This window comes from Typopeltis vanoorti, chromosome 7 (assembly GCF_054136105.1).
Source record: "Typopeltis vanoorti isolate ZY-2024b chromosome 7, IOZ_Tvanoo_1.0, whole genome shotgun sequence".
Taxonomy (NCBI): domain Eukaryota; kingdom Metazoa; phylum Arthropoda; class Arachnida; order Uropygi; family Thelyphonidae; genus Typopeltis; species Typopeltis vanoorti.
In genome coordinates this window covers 21,819,689-21,835,892 of record NC_143555.1, presented here as the reverse complement: position 1 = coordinate 21,835,892, position 16,204 = coordinate 21,819,689, and positions in this window count along the sequence as shown.

The following is a 16,204-nucleotide window of genomic DNA, read 5'->3' as shown; positions in this document are numbered from 1 at the left end:
GATGCAAAATGCAATGAAATGAAATAACTCCAAGTGGAATATGAGTGGAGAATATTTTAACAAACCCCTTATTTTTCGCAATCATAGAAGGCGCGCCATCGATCACAAATATATTATTAATATTTATATTTTTATTCTGTAAGCTTGTTAGAAGATTTTCTGAAATATCTTGACCTGTAGTGTGTCCTTTAAGTGTTTAGCAGATCAAGAAGTTCTTCTTGAATACCGGAAGATGCGGTATATTTAACCATCACGCAGCATTGTGCCATATCGGAAATATCGTTTGATTCAACAACCGCAATAGATATAAAATCGGAAGAATTAATATCCATAAATTGCATATTTGAAACTTCTGCAGAAATTGTTACAATCTATTCCTTGACAGTTCTAGCCGAAAGAGGTAAATCTCTAATTTTTTTTTACGTATCTCGTCCTTATTTTTCATATTCTTAAATAGACTTTCAGAGGCATTATAAATGCAATTTTTTAGAAATTCACCTTCGGTTAATGGTTTTCCCGCTTTTGCTATTTCAAGATAACAAAAAACTTTCTTCAGTAGTATTCGACGAAGATTTCGTCCAAGTTGACAAATTTCTTTGCTGAAGCAATGTTTTCTTTTGTAATTCTTCAATAGCTTTTTTCTATTATCACCCTCAGGATATTTTTTACTGAAGTGTAAATGTTTTTCCCGAAAATGCCTTACGACATTACTTGATTTGTTATTTTGAAGTCGCAGATGGCAAATTAAACATTGCCGATTTCCATTTACTTCTATAAATGCAAATTTCTCTATCCACATTTTATTGAATCCTCTGTTTTCTTCGATTATTTTCTTTTTCTTGAACTCATATTAGGAGGATTATTATCACAAATTTACCTGCAAGTAAAAACACAAATTCAACATAACATAATAAAAATTAATTTGTGCATAACATTACCTGACACTAAATTAAACACCAGTGTAGTAACAATAAATAAGTTAACAGAATATTTATTTTGACAATTAAAATCCGTATGTATCTAAAAACTGTGGTGTATGACAGGACAACAGATCAATAAGTTCAAATTTTCGCCGTGGCGCTAGTTACCTTATGCATGCGTAGCAAATTTCATTCGTAACACACGTCACATGCATAGTGTCTAGCGCCACGAACAGGCCGTATCAAAAAACAATATTTAGTTGTTTGAATTAATTATGTATCTTTGAATTCAATATAAAAGAGCCGCACTTTGTTCAGCCAAGAGCTGCATGCGGCTCCGGAGCCGCCGGTTCCCAACCCCTGGATTAAACTAAATATATAATTTATAGTCTAACCAAGTGAAAAAACTTCCAACATCTTTCTCTAATCCAGAGTAATTTAATAATAAGGTGTGACATCTTTTGGCAACTGGCATATGGAAATATGAGTTCTGCATTGCTTCAACCTTGGTATCACCTCTGGGTCTGACTCCCACTGACGAGACCTCTAACGGTCAAAACCGGTTGGAAGTTTCGGTGATGGATGGATGGTAATGCTGTAGCCAACGAAGTTCTAACTGCGGCTCGGCTGTTGCTGTTACCCAGGTAGAGGGATAATGGATGGCAGTGCTGTAACCTATGAAGTTAACTGAAACACGGCTGTTGCCCCTCAGATGAAATATGAGCGGTTCTGCTCGGTGATGGGGTGAGCCTGCCACTGGGGTAGAGCCAAACGCGGAGATTTCTTCTCAGTGACAGAGTGAGCCTATTACTGAGAGGAACAATGCTGAGTTTTGATCCTTCGGTTCGCTCATTGTTGGGTGACACGGGGGAAAATAATGTATAAACATTATACATGTCTGCAAGGAGATGTGCTTTGCATTACGGGATACTAAGGAAAGGGATGTGAACTCAGTCCACCTTTGCCACGAGTTGCACCAGTCCTGAAGATACTTCATGCGCAAACTTTGTTTGCTTACACTTGGATAAAGGATTAAACTGAATATATAATTTAATTAGGGGATATTTTAGTTTCTGTCGTATAATTATAGTTCTGCAAATAATTATAACTATTGGGTAATTTATACATGAATAAATATTTCTTACTTATGAATAGGGTGTAATTGATGAGATATTCTTTAAATAGTCGATATTTATTACAAATTTAACAAATTATACATTTTAGCGTGAAATATGTTCAACAAGAATATTCCCTTATTGTTTTGAGCAGTATATTAAAAAGCATTATGTTCTAAGAGATGCACCCACCTCTTTGTGATTTGTTAAGTTGGAGTCTTGAAAGAGAAAGAAACTGTGTGGCATCGCTTCATTGAATCAACGGTATCATTGGGAGGATGCGTATTTTGATTTGGCAGAAAAAGATTATTGCATCGGAATAACTGCCGTATATTTGAAATAAATAGCTGTTATTAATATTGTTCGGTAATATTTATTTAATAGTTCTTAACTGTGTTAATTTCAAAGAATTTTAAACAACTTCCCTGCATTTTTTCCAACAAAGATTTAGTGAGATGCTGATTCTTAGCCATGAGTTGAATAGATTTGATACGTTTGTGTCTGCTGGTTTATAATTAGCTTAAATTCTGTCTCTTGGATCATATGAATCGTGCAGGGCAATCGTACTTACGAACCTTTTACTTGGTTCTCTTCAGATAATAACTGGATTATGAGTTGGAGTAGAATTATCCACATTTGTGTAATTAGTATATAAACAGTACACGTAATGTTTTCAGTAGCAGTCTACGATATCAATATCATTTTAATCCAATATAAATGAATTTTACAGATGGTATCTGTAAATCCGTATAAAGTGTAGGACCTGCGCATTTTTGAGTGACACAATCGGAGTGTCAAAAATAAAAGTCCTTGGTCCAAGACTAATTTATCTCTTTAAATCACAGAGGTTTAAATGCTTTTATTGTATGCCTATTACCTCTGAGAACCTCTACAATAATGTCAAAATGTTAAGAATGTATAAAAAAATGAAATAATTACGTGATTAAAGAGACAGACTAACGTTAAAGTTCTAATAGATAAAACATTCAGGAAATAAGTAAAGCAACGGAACAGGTTCTTAGAACAATTACAATGGCATTAAGTAGTACACTGCACAAAATTACCTACGTTAAGCGCCAGTACGGTATTCGAGCAGTATTTCTTTTCCATATTCCTTTATTCGCTTATGTAAAACTATAGTTGCTTCAAAATGCTGAAATTCAAATTCTACTCCTTCTTCAACTCTTCGTCTACTGGTATTATATTAATAAGTTTAGCCATCCTAATATGTCTAGTGTCTAAGCCCATCTCCATTTTGAATGCAAAATATAACTGATGATGTCATGTATGCGTGTTCTCGATATTAGCCAATGGGAAGACATCCGGTCTAAGTGTCACATTGAGCATATATTCCTTTCCTTTTTGCTCTAGATCACTTTCAGTTTGAAAATCATATTTTGAGTTCCAAGTTTCACTGCCACGTGTAATTATTAAAACGTAAGACACACTGATCAAAAGCTTTCTTCTTCATACTAATGGGAATAATATATTTTAAGATATCTTTCATCCTTCCAAAAGCCATACACCCTAGCTGTATGCTTATATTTCTTCTGTTATCCATCTTTATTTTTTATTTTTTTATGATTTGTTTTCATATTTTCTTTTTTCAAATAAACATATGAATCTACCCTCTCCATTTCTCTATCTTCCAGTATTTGGTAGTATATTGTCATTCATCAGTTGAGCTAATTTCTTAATTTAAGGTCTTCTGTCAACTGAAGTGTTTTTAAGCGGTTTTTATTGGATTATGAGGGAGCGTTATGAATGCAATGTTGTGCGCTGTATAAGTTGGACTAAGTTACAAATACTCAACAGTGAGGTGGAAACAGTTGTTAAATTACAAAAATAGAATAAGAAGGATCACCGGAAGGGTCACTTAAATTCGTGTCCCCCCCCCCCGCTTTAAAATCCACCATCTCCAAATAGTGAGCATCTTCAATTTTACCTAGTCCAATTCCATCGGTGTATCTTACATTTCGCCACATTAAACTTACTAGTATTAAGCGTCCTCTATGTCTTGCATAATTAACATCTGTATATTCTCCCATAAATATCCTCATAACATTATTCGTGTTCAATTTTTACTCGCAGTGGCCGAAATAATGGATCCTGCAGCACATCATTGATCACCTGCCTTCATTGATTTTACTGGGCCATATACTACTCCTATCATGTCAATTTACTAATGACCCCTCTTATTCAAGGTAATTCATATTTGCTCCAATCGGAAAGGACTGAAAACGAATACAAATCTCTTATCCTGTCAAGCACTTATTATAACACAAACCCACGTGGGGGTCAAACCTCAAGCCTGGCGGCTCTTAAGTCATGATTAATAATCCATGATTATTAATATTTTTATTTTAAGTTCAGTAGTAGGTGAATTCCTTAGACATTATAATCCTTTAACGAACCGCTATTCTTCTTAATCAAATCACGGTTTATAGGGTGCTATAGATAGGCCTGATTGGCCGAGTGGTTAGCGTGTCCGCTTTACAGATAAGAGGCTGGGGGGCTCGAATCCCACCATAAGCATGGATGTTTGTGATTGTCCTATAAACTCTGTGTGGAAAGGGAATCTGCAACCATTATAATCCTTTAACGATTTAATTTAATATTTAATTCGAGCAGAAGGCTTCACTTCCAAAACCGGGTGAGGTACGGGAGTGACCATACGACGTCTACGGACATGAAATGTGATTTATTATTATTTATAGGTAGGCAACTCTTAATATCTTTTCTTTGTAATATTTTTACAAAAATATTCCGAAATAGGGAAAAGAAATGATTTTTCGCTATTACGATTAGCCAACTGTCCTGAAAATTGGTGAAGCAGACAGACACAACCTAATTTAAAAATCAGTCAGTATCCTCAACCAAGAAAGGCTATTCGACTAGCATTATAAATTCGTTATCCTTTCTGCTCTCCAAGATTTTTAAGAGGAACTTCACATCAGACAACTAGAGATCAGCGATGTTTTATATCTGTTACGTAGCTACTACTCATATGAAGATTAGAAAAAGAATTTGCAGTTTATGACACCAACTATTGTTAAGATTTTTTTAAAACACCTTGTGTCCAATAAAAGAATAAGCTAGGTTTCTAGGGTAAAGTCTAGTAAGGTGCAATCCATAAATACGCCAACATACGATGTGAAACGTTATCATAAAAAGAGGAAAATTCCAAGAAATTGCAAGATAGCTTTCAAACAAATTTCAATGTAGTGAAAATAAAAATTAAGCATCTACTCGTATAAGAAATTTTAAACTTATCTGAGAAATGTCCTTCGCATCCAAAATCCCATTGCAGTAAATTTTAGGGTATGCAGACGTACAGAAAATAAGAATAGGATTGGACGGATAGGTAAAGTTACCGTTTTTTTTAGACTTCTCTTCTAACGAGTTTTACCGCCTTGACTTTGTAAAGCGAAAGATAGTACTTAAGGACTAATAACAAAATGAAATGAGCCCACTTTGATGTCAGCCGTGTGTATTGTTTATCTGATGTACACCGAAGCAACCGTTACGCTATATCACAAAAAGGATTTACTTAAGAGTGGAAATATGAGAATGATTAATCCAAGATTTAAAAATATTCATTCATTCATGCACATCTTATTATACTGGTCACAATCTCCACGAAAATAGGGATGTGACCAGTATGATAAACTGTGTTAATGAAATTTCTAAATGGCTGGTATTTCTGTTGAAGGAAGAAGCAATATTCTAAACACAGCAGCCTGGAAGAAATCACTACGTTAAAATAGATGCGTTATGGTCACAAAGTTACGTTATCATTCTTCCACTACACTAGGAAAGGGCTATTTTTTGTTTTTAATAACAAGGTGTAACTATTTTAATAAAGTTAAAAAAAAGATCCATTAAATATAACTTACAGTTCACATTAACCAAATCTTCCAGATCAGTCCATAATATAATTCATTTAATGCATTATTAAAGAGAGCACCTATTTACAATAACAACCGCACTTTTAACTCTTCACGATATTACTTGAAATCCTGGTAAAAAAACTCCATAAACGAAACGTCACTAAAATATAAATATACATGAGAAGAACACAATTTTAAAAACTTAAACAACATGTTTTCTTCTTTCTTCCGCTGTTTCATTGCTGTTTCTGATTGCAAGTTTGCATAACAACGCATTCTCTCGTTTTTGCACTCGTTACAAAAACTATGATGAAATTAAATATAGAGCGCGCGCTATGTGCGTGTCATAGCACGCGGTGGACATAAATTTTACGAACTGAAATAAGTATTTCAATAACAGAAATATATAGGTACAACACGAGTAGAAATTGCATATCGGTTGTAACTGATTTTGGAGTAATATCTAATAAATTCATAGCAAAGTTTGCAACTATTAACTTTGAGGAAACTTTAGTTGAATAAAAAAAAAAAACGAACAATCCGATAGCAATTTTTACAGACATATTGGCATGCTATTTCCGTTATTATCATACTTTAAACAGAGATGGAAGTCCAACACTGAGCACTAATATTGAAGTAATATTGAACACTAGTGAAGTAATTATTTACTTAAATATTAATACTTGCTTAATTTTAATTATTTTGAAAAGTAAGGGAGAAATCTTTAAATGCTATAAAATTTTCCGTATCTTTACGATGATTTTAGTCTAATCTAAAATATTTTGAAATATACGCTGTTGAATACTTGCGGACACACTGATTTTGCTTATTTAAGTTAGAAAAATAGAAGTAAAATTTAAAAGGAAAAATACGCCGTTTTCTATTTTTTATTACGCGATACGACGTGAAGAAGGGGGGGGGTGTTAATTTATTGTGACAAAGGAATGAGAGGTACCAATTTTTGCAGCAATATTGCACAAATTATCTTTATGAAATGTGATATAACAATAAAAATCTGACTTGATTTCACCTCAGTCGGCCACTGAAAATGAACTCCGTAGATTTATGACGCTAGTTTTAGAAGATTGGAGATAAAAGAATTATAAAGCAAGTTAATAATGAGACCTTCATGTCTGTTGTTAGGTTTCCAATAGCACTCGCTGGTATCATTATAAGAGGTGTATTTTCAAATAAGCTCTAAATTCTCCAGAGGAGAAACTTTTATAACAAATGAAGCTCTGGGGAATTAAGATGAGATTCACCTCGGAAAATTAGTTTTTATCTCGCAACTTGAATTACTTTTAAGCTGAAAAATGAAGCCCAATTCAATGTGTTGATTCGTGAAATAATTATTTTGTGTGGTTTTGTCGTTTTATAACACAAAGAATGCTCAGAAAAAAATAACAGATTTATTTCGCGAAAACTCATCTTCAGGGTAGAATACAATTGTTGATCAACAAATCTACAGCTTTTCGTCTTAGGCAGATGATCAAGAAAAGGACTTCAGTAGCTTATTGAATGCGTGTGTCGTTCAACGGACACCTCGTGCTTTCGGAGTAGAGCTTAACATTTATGTGTAACTACTAAATACGAAGTTTGTATTCTACTAGTTATAAATATTACTGAAAATACCAAACGTTAAGCACTTTTTTATTATTATTGTGAAATAAAACGTGCTATATTATAACATGTGTTGGTATTATTTAATAGAAATATTTTTTCATGATAATTTATGATGAATTTTGCTTTCCTAAATGCGATTTTATATTTCAGAATAACGCATTAATCCGTTTCCGGGAATATCTTCCAGAAGTTATTTATTTATTTTTGCTTCAATGTTTCGATTGACGATTGCTTTTCGAATTAGAAACCTCCAAAATATTTGCAAAAATAACTCTTCCAAAAATTATCTCTTAAAATTTTCTGAGACAATTATTTGTTTTCGTTGTAGTTTGTTTATAGCAATCCAAATCTAAATGCAAATAAAGATATGCAGGGTCTATTTATTATTTGTAACCTGGGAAGTAATTAAATGAAGTGTTAGTATTAAAATGGGAATAGTCTTTCTCTAATTCCTGTTATCCTTCCAAAAATTGTTTAATTTTTTAATATTTAACTGTGTTAGGTTTATTAGCTTCAATTCACAAAATATCCACGTTAAACTAGAGCTCGCCATTATTCTTAAATTTTCGAAATATATTTTTATTTTACTCGTACATTCATATTAATTTTGCTTCCATTTTCAAAGACAAGATCATCCTTAAATGATGTTGCACTTTTTACTTTTATTTTCCAGCTTCCTAATGTCACTAGGCTTGCTGGTGAACAATTTTTAAAGTTTTCTTTTAAACTTTCAGATAAATTCATAACAATAATAAATTCCACATTTTTAAATCTTAACATAATCAATGTGCGAAATTACTTTTCATTCGGTGATTTTAAGTGATTAGCAAGAGTTCTAAATCATTACAAGTGTTCTATTTTAGACTGTTTGGTAAGTGGCCAAGTTCTAGAATGCTACCCTCCCCTTTCAAAAATTATGGCTGCTGACCACTTCTCTTGCGACTCCACTTAAAGATAATCCAACACACTTTAACAGTTTTTTTTTTTATGTTGGGCCCATACACAGGAGGTTGATTGGTCAACCTATAGTACATTAGCTGTGTATGGGTGATGGGTTGGGAAAGGAGGAATTTATTTACATCTCATTTGAATGACTTTAAATTGTATTCGTGGGAAACACAGCAGGTGGGAGATTGTTCCACAGTGCAGCAGTTGCAGGAATGAAGGAAGAGGAAAATAAACTTGTTCTGTTTGTTTCTAGGTGTACTGTGAAGGGATGTTGTGCAGCAGCTGCACGTGTTCCAATGAGCTTAGTACTGAGCGGGGGAATTATTGATCTTATTTCGGATCAGCATTTCTCATGGAAATATTAGTAGAATATACTTATTGCAGAGACCAAACGTCTGTGTAAAAGTGGGGGGAGAGAGTTGGTAAGGGATGGATCATTGATAAGTCAAATTCCCTCCTCTGTATTGAGTCGAGCGTTTTGAGAGAGCTTTTAGGGGTCCCACCCCATATGTGGGAGCAGTATTCAATAGTTGGGCGGATTTGTGACTTGTATACTCGCTTCATCTATATTTATTTTACGTATTTCGTTTTTTTTTAATTTTGTCTTTTTAATAAATGTTTACGAAAGAGAATATGATGTAGAAATATAAATACTGGATTAGAGTTGCATGGAATTATTTCAATTTCTTTTTCCCCTCCTTAATTTTGGCCAAACCGAACTACAGCATATGTTGAAGGGTACAGGAAAGTTTAGCACAGCTGAAATTGTACTATGATTAACCTTCAGTAGAGTGAACAAGAAAGATGGACCTTCTTTCTTCACATTCAGTTATAGTGAAGTATCTACAGTTATAATCAGCTACTCATCATAAGTGATAACACTGCAAACTTGTTTTATAATATAGCTAATTTCAATGAATCATGTTACCTCTCTCCTCCTATATAGCCTTATTACATGAATCAAAACGTTTTTTCATTTTTTCTTCATGTTCCTGTTGAGAATTATGTAACTCAGAAGTTTAGACAATATTTCATTCGTTCAGTTACTCATTTTATTTGCTTTGCTTTATAGATGTTAATAGGATTGTTACTGGAAAAGGACAACATTCTTTAAAATATTAAAAAAAAACAATTATGGATAATATTACTTAAATTAGCATTATACTGAATGTATATTTAATACATACTGCAAATTTCTAACTTAATATATTACTGTCGTTTGTCAATGTATTGCTACCATCCAGTAAAGGCTCAATATGTGAGAAATTGGTATAGATCTAGTTATCATACCATTTTAGATGACGTGTGCCTTCTCCCCCTTGAATTTTCACTTTTCTACTTTGCATTTTGACTGATAAGTAGTAGAAATAATGAAATGATTTTTTTTATTTTTTTTTAAATTTAAATGTTATTTTCAAAAATATTTGTGAGCAAATCAATAACACTTGCCAACGAAAAAAAAATTTTTCTGCTGATTATGATCTGACACTTGTTTTTTACTAATTTGGGTGCGCTGATTTCAAATATCAAACCCATTTTTCTCTATCACGTCAGGTCTTTCCTCTATGGCATTTTCTTTTTGCTAATTTGTAAGTTTTTGATAGTTTTAAGGAGGCAGTACTATTTAGAGGATCAAAAACATCGATTTTTTAATATTATTTTCTGAAAGTATGTACTTTTAAAAATCTGTTCCTAACTTTTTATCAAGAAATTCGAAAAATTCCCGAAGATATAGCCTATTATTCAAAGCGGTGCGCAGATCAGAATCGAAGCGCTCACCGCTCTCGCTTGTTAGTAAACGAATAAATGCGTAAGAATCTGCAACGGTACGTACTGGCGCTTTGAATGCGAGAGAGACCGATAACACCTAATACGTTTAGGTGATGAAAAGTAGGCAATGACAACTGCCTAAAACAAATGAATGCTATATGCGTCATAGCGGACAAAGAACGATCGAAATCAGTCAATCGTTAATCGATCGTGAAAGTATGATGAGCGCTTATAACGTTTAAATAAAGTCTCTGGGTTTTTTTTTTTTTTGTCTTGTTAATTGCATGTTAGTCGGCAGTGAAGAAAATACATCATGTCTTCTACTCGAAAATGTGTCAATAGTGTAGATTGCTTCTGCTACATTTGTGGCAGCTTTACTGTTCCTTCCCAGTCAAAGGACAAATATCACTGATTTCGTTAAGAATGTGTACTTTGCATACTTTGACGTAAAAATTGCAGATCAGGACAAGTCATGTGCTCCAAATAAAGTGTGTAAGTCATGTGTAGAAAATTTACGACAGTGGAGCAAGGGAAAACGCCAAAAATTAGCTTTTGGCATTCCAATGATTTGGCGTGAACCGAAAAATCACGTACATGATTGCTATTTTTGTTTAGTTCAGACTTCTGGTTATAATAAGAAGAATAAGAAAAAAATTGTGTATTCAAATCTCGACTCAGCAATTCGGCCAATTGCTCATTCCAATGAAATAGCCTTGCCAATTTATAAAAGACGTTTACTAACAAGCGAGGGCGGTGAGAGCTCCGATTCTGACCTGCGCACCGCTTTGAATAATAGGCTATATCTTCGGGAATTTTTCGAATTTCTTGATAAAAAGTTAGGTACAGATTTTTAAAAGTACATACTTTCAGAAAATAATATTAAAAAATCCATTTTTTGATCCTCTAAATAGTACTGCCTCCTTAAAACTATCAAAAACTTACAAATTAGCAAAAAAAAAATGTCATAGAGGAAAAACCTAATGTGATAGAGAAAACTGGGTTTGATATTTGAAATCAGCGCACCCAAATTAGTAAAAAACAAGTCTCATATAAAAGTCAGCAAAAATTGTGTTGGCCAGTGTAATCTTACAAAATCGAAAATATCGAATAAAAATTATAATTATTTCACTGATTTATTTTGATAAAAATGGAAATAAGTCCTGAAAAAAATATTTTAAACGCACCTTTCATTTATAAGATGAAAATGAAATATTTTCGTATACAAATTACACTAATAGTTTTCACGTTTAGTTTAAATATCTTACTGTATAATACAGTGTTTACCAAAGTTTTTTGGATCATGCCCCACCTCAACGCCTCAAAGATTTTGATGTCTCCCCCTCTAGCATAATAATCAGCCGAGTTCTGAAAAAAGTATAATATAAGTATGTACTTTAAATAAAAAAGGAACATCGGTAAAACTGTTTTCAATTTCACTTTCTTCAATGAATATAAATTTTATATTACACTTTGTATATTATAAAACAAATCGAACTCAACTCAGGAAAATAAAATTCAAGTTAATGCGATCCTTGAGAGCTTGATGTCTGCTGCAATGAGTTTTTATTTGAGGTACTCATTTAGTCATTTTCAATCTCAAATCCCCATGGTTTGTGATATCCAGATGATTTTTTTTTTCAGTAGCAAGTCATTTACAGCACTAAAGCCACATTCAATTAAATATGACGACGGGAAGGGCAACAGTATTTTTTTTTTACAAAACTAATTGAATTTCGGTATTTCGTTTCTGTCTCGTCAGAAAGCCATGCCATTGTAATAGACTCATTTTTCTTTTCTGAGAATTCTTCTTGATATTGTATTTATGTTGACTGCTGACTAGTGATATCAGCTTTTTTTCTCGGGAAGTCAGGGTTGCAACGTCGACAATTTATCGCCGACAATGGTGAGTTTTTTGAGTATATCGGTGATGAGGTGACGAATGCAACGTCATTTTCTAATTGCCCCCAAAATATTCAAATTTCCCCACGTTCCTTCCTTTCCTTTCTGTGTGATAATAGACGTTCATGATCACCTTTACGGGGAGGAACGGCACCATCTAAGTCCCCCCAAATTTTATCCGGGGCTCCAGAACCGGCATTGCTGACGAATCAGACTATTGCTGGGTCAGTATTCCTGATTGTGATCCATGTGTGTTCAATGGACCGGTTTGCCTGTTTGCGGGATAAAAAACCCCAGATAAACTTGTGGAAAAAACCCTGCTGTCCACGCCCAAGACCGGCTAACTTGGCTATGACTGAGGAAGATCCTTAAGCTCCTCGCGTCGTCTGCGGGATTCGAACCTAGGACACTCCTTCCCCAGGCATGTGGTTGCGAAGCGCATAGCGACTAGGCTAACCGTGCGGACCGCCTCACGTTGGGAAACACTGGTATAATGGAAATAAAATTCTGAGTAATACAAACAAATGTATTGTAGAATGATTCGCAATGTTGAAGTCGACAATTCTACACTGACCTTATGAAAAATAAAATATCTGTGTACACCATAAGACATATATGCATTTGTGCATCTCCATTAAGGTGGGATTCGTTCCGTTCATCTTTCGAACTTTTGTGAGCAAATCAATAATCTTACAAAATCGAAAATATTGAATAAAAATTATAATTATTTCACTGATTTATACTTTTGCCGCCAAGAATAGTAGAACAAGGCTCTTTTTTATTTTTTTTTTCGATCAAACGTTACGCCGTTTATAGAAGAGAGGAATACTTTCTTTATCATCCTGTAAATTCGATCCAAGTGAAACCTTTCAACATTTTATTACAAACCAACTGCAAAAAATGCTAATAATTCTTTGGTACCATTTATTTATCTTACTTCAGAATGCAATATAATATAATAAAGCTGTGTAATAAACCGATGCAACCCTCGGCGATTGGCAGAGAAAAAATATATGAAAAATTGGGAATTAGAAGTCCGTTTCCTTTTAGTAAAGAAATCTACGAGTTCCAAAATCTGCTCGAAATTATTTCCTTGTGATGCATTTAAATACGTTTAAAATATTTCCGATTTGTTTTTTTAAACCATACTTCTCCCCCCCCCCCCATCACATATATTTTCGAGTCTGAAATACTCAAGAGCTGCTTCTCCGGTTGCTTAAAGTAAGCCTCTCTCTGCTCTAAAATATCAAATGTCCTGAAGCTTCACATTTCTTTCGTTCCCTCAGGCATTTAATAGCTTTTGTAAGTTGCTCTGTGGTAGCATTTGTGTTCTCGAACTCAAATATAAATAACGAAGAAGAAAGAACCATCCATGTAGCAATATTGTGAGCCGCATTTCATAAATGGAATGTTAACTCATTTTTAGAAATTCAGAAACATAACTGTGGGCTCACGTGCACACCCTTCATGTAAGTATAATGCAGTTTGCAGAGAGATAAATTATGAACAACTTGCTATTTATTCGCAGCAAAAAAAAAAAAAACGGTACCCACTCTATCAATAGTGCAAGCCACATTTCGTAAAACCAACTTTTTAATTTTTCATCTTTAAAATATTATTTATAATTTGTAATGATTATGCAAAACACATACGTATGAGCTACCCCACGAACCATTCTTCATTATTTAAAAAGTTAAAAATATGAACAGCATAAAATACTGTACGCAATTTAAAAAACAAAATAAATAATGAAATGTAAATGCGTGGTTTCCAGTTGGTACAGCTTGCCCTTGATTTTGGATTGAGATTAATTAAGAAATTGTTAACTTGAGAGTAGGTTATTAATAAGGCCCCGGATGGTGGTCTGTAATTAGATATATATAGCGCCATCTTAAAATGTGAAAAGGCTGCAACTTTTAATGGTGGTGAGCCGTTTTAAAACATTGGTTTTAAATAACGACTTTGGACAAGTCAACGAAGTAACCACTGCTTCTTAATAAATTGAAACTTTTTTTTTTACTTCCAAGTTTCTTATTTTAGAAAGACGTCGAAGGAGTTAGATGCACAATGCCTGCAGGAAACATCGATACACCCTAGAGATAAAGCCATAACGATTGGATTTTTTATAAGTTTTAGTGTGCAATCCTTTTACTGTCTATTAGCACACTGCTATCATTTCAATTTATTATTTCAAATTATTTCAAACAAAGTAAAGGATAGCAAAATAATTCAAATAAAATCCCTAAAACTTAAAGTGCAAGAGAGCTACGATGGCATTGATCATCTTTTGCAATCCAAGCACCTATCTGGACGAGCATAAATAAATCAGTTCAGAGAATCTGAACATAATCTCTCCACGGTGAACACAGAAGTTATAGTCCGGTCAACACTGAGCTTCCTATACGATTGCTATTTAGTTTGATATTCATTGGTGGTTGCTCATGCTGTATTCAGATACATTTTAGGTCCTTTGGTAAACGTAACGAAGAAGCAAGAACCGTCCCAAGAACAGTAGTGCAGACCTCATTTCGTAAATCCACTACTAATTCTTTCTTTCTCCGAAAACCAGTATGCATGTCTTTTGCAGACTATTCATGTAAGCATGCTATTTAACAACATAGATTAAGTATGTTCAATTTGCTATTCTTAGCACAAAAGTGAGGGAAGGAGTTTTTAGGCGTTGATGATGTCCTCTGGCTAGAAATATAGTTGTGTTCCACTTACATCTAGAATGCGAGAAACCTTTATAAGTACTGTTCAACCAAAGATAAGTTAGCCCTTTTCATAAGAGGGTGAAAGCTTTCCTGTTGGTATCATTGATCATACGATTCTTAGCTTGCAAATCTTCATCAAAATATAATCTAAAGAGGCCTTGGTCTGAAATATCAATTTAAATGGTATCACTATGAAGAGGAAGTACATTCATCTTATGTGGTTCGTTGCAAATCAAGGAACATTGATGCTTGTTCGGGCAATATAATACCTACATACCGACCTTCATCATGTCTGAATAATGATTTTGCAGGGAAAGCTTGTAACTGATGATTGACATTTCCGTAAATCTTTCAGTTTGCGAAGCATCCTTTGAACAGATGATCTCTTCATATTAATTTAAACATACGCTGGAAATGTAACTAATTTATGCTACAAATATGCTTACTACTCCAACTGGGCACACTGTCCGTGGAAGTCCATTTCATTTTTCTAGAACTATGTTTCAGCTGTTACAAAAGCGAGCCAATCTTTTTGGATTATAACAACAGCACTGTATGGATGAGGCGTTTTAAAACTCCACAGCTAAAAAATTGCAGAATTTATTTGCATATTTCTTCTACTGCTTCCTCCTCTTTCTTACCACCTGTATGAGCAAAACTAATAAAAGGACAGAAACATTCTTCACTTCTGTTTATATAAAGGCGTTAAAAGATTTATTATTATTATTATTATTATTATTATTATTATTATTATTATTATTATTATTATTATTATTATTATTATAAATAATAAAATGGCAAACCCCTCTCAAAAAAACACTACTACAAGGACACAAGCAAACACTCCATGTCAACAATTCCAACCCTACTTGCAAAAAAAAGTTAAACTGTATAATAGCAGTTGAAGTCTTCTAAGCACGTACCAACAAACAGCAAAATCAACACCTGGCTTGCGACCGGTATAGAAACATAACCACGAAACCACCGCCATCTATTATCTTCCTCAGATAAGCTATGCAAAAGCTTCAAGGAAGAAAGCAGAAATGCCTCCCAAAGAAACAAAAGAAACAATTATTATTATTATTATTATTATTATTATTATTATTATTATTAATTGTGTATATGTATATAGGCTATAAAAATAATCATGATATTGATACTGAAAAAAAGTACATTTATTTATATTAAAAAAATCATACCTACATTTTGTACTGATTAAGACGTTGTATTGTAATAGTATGCTTTATTCTATATATGTAAATACCCTGTATTATAATAAACAAAATGTTATTACATTTAAAAATTTTTTTTTTAAATACTGATAT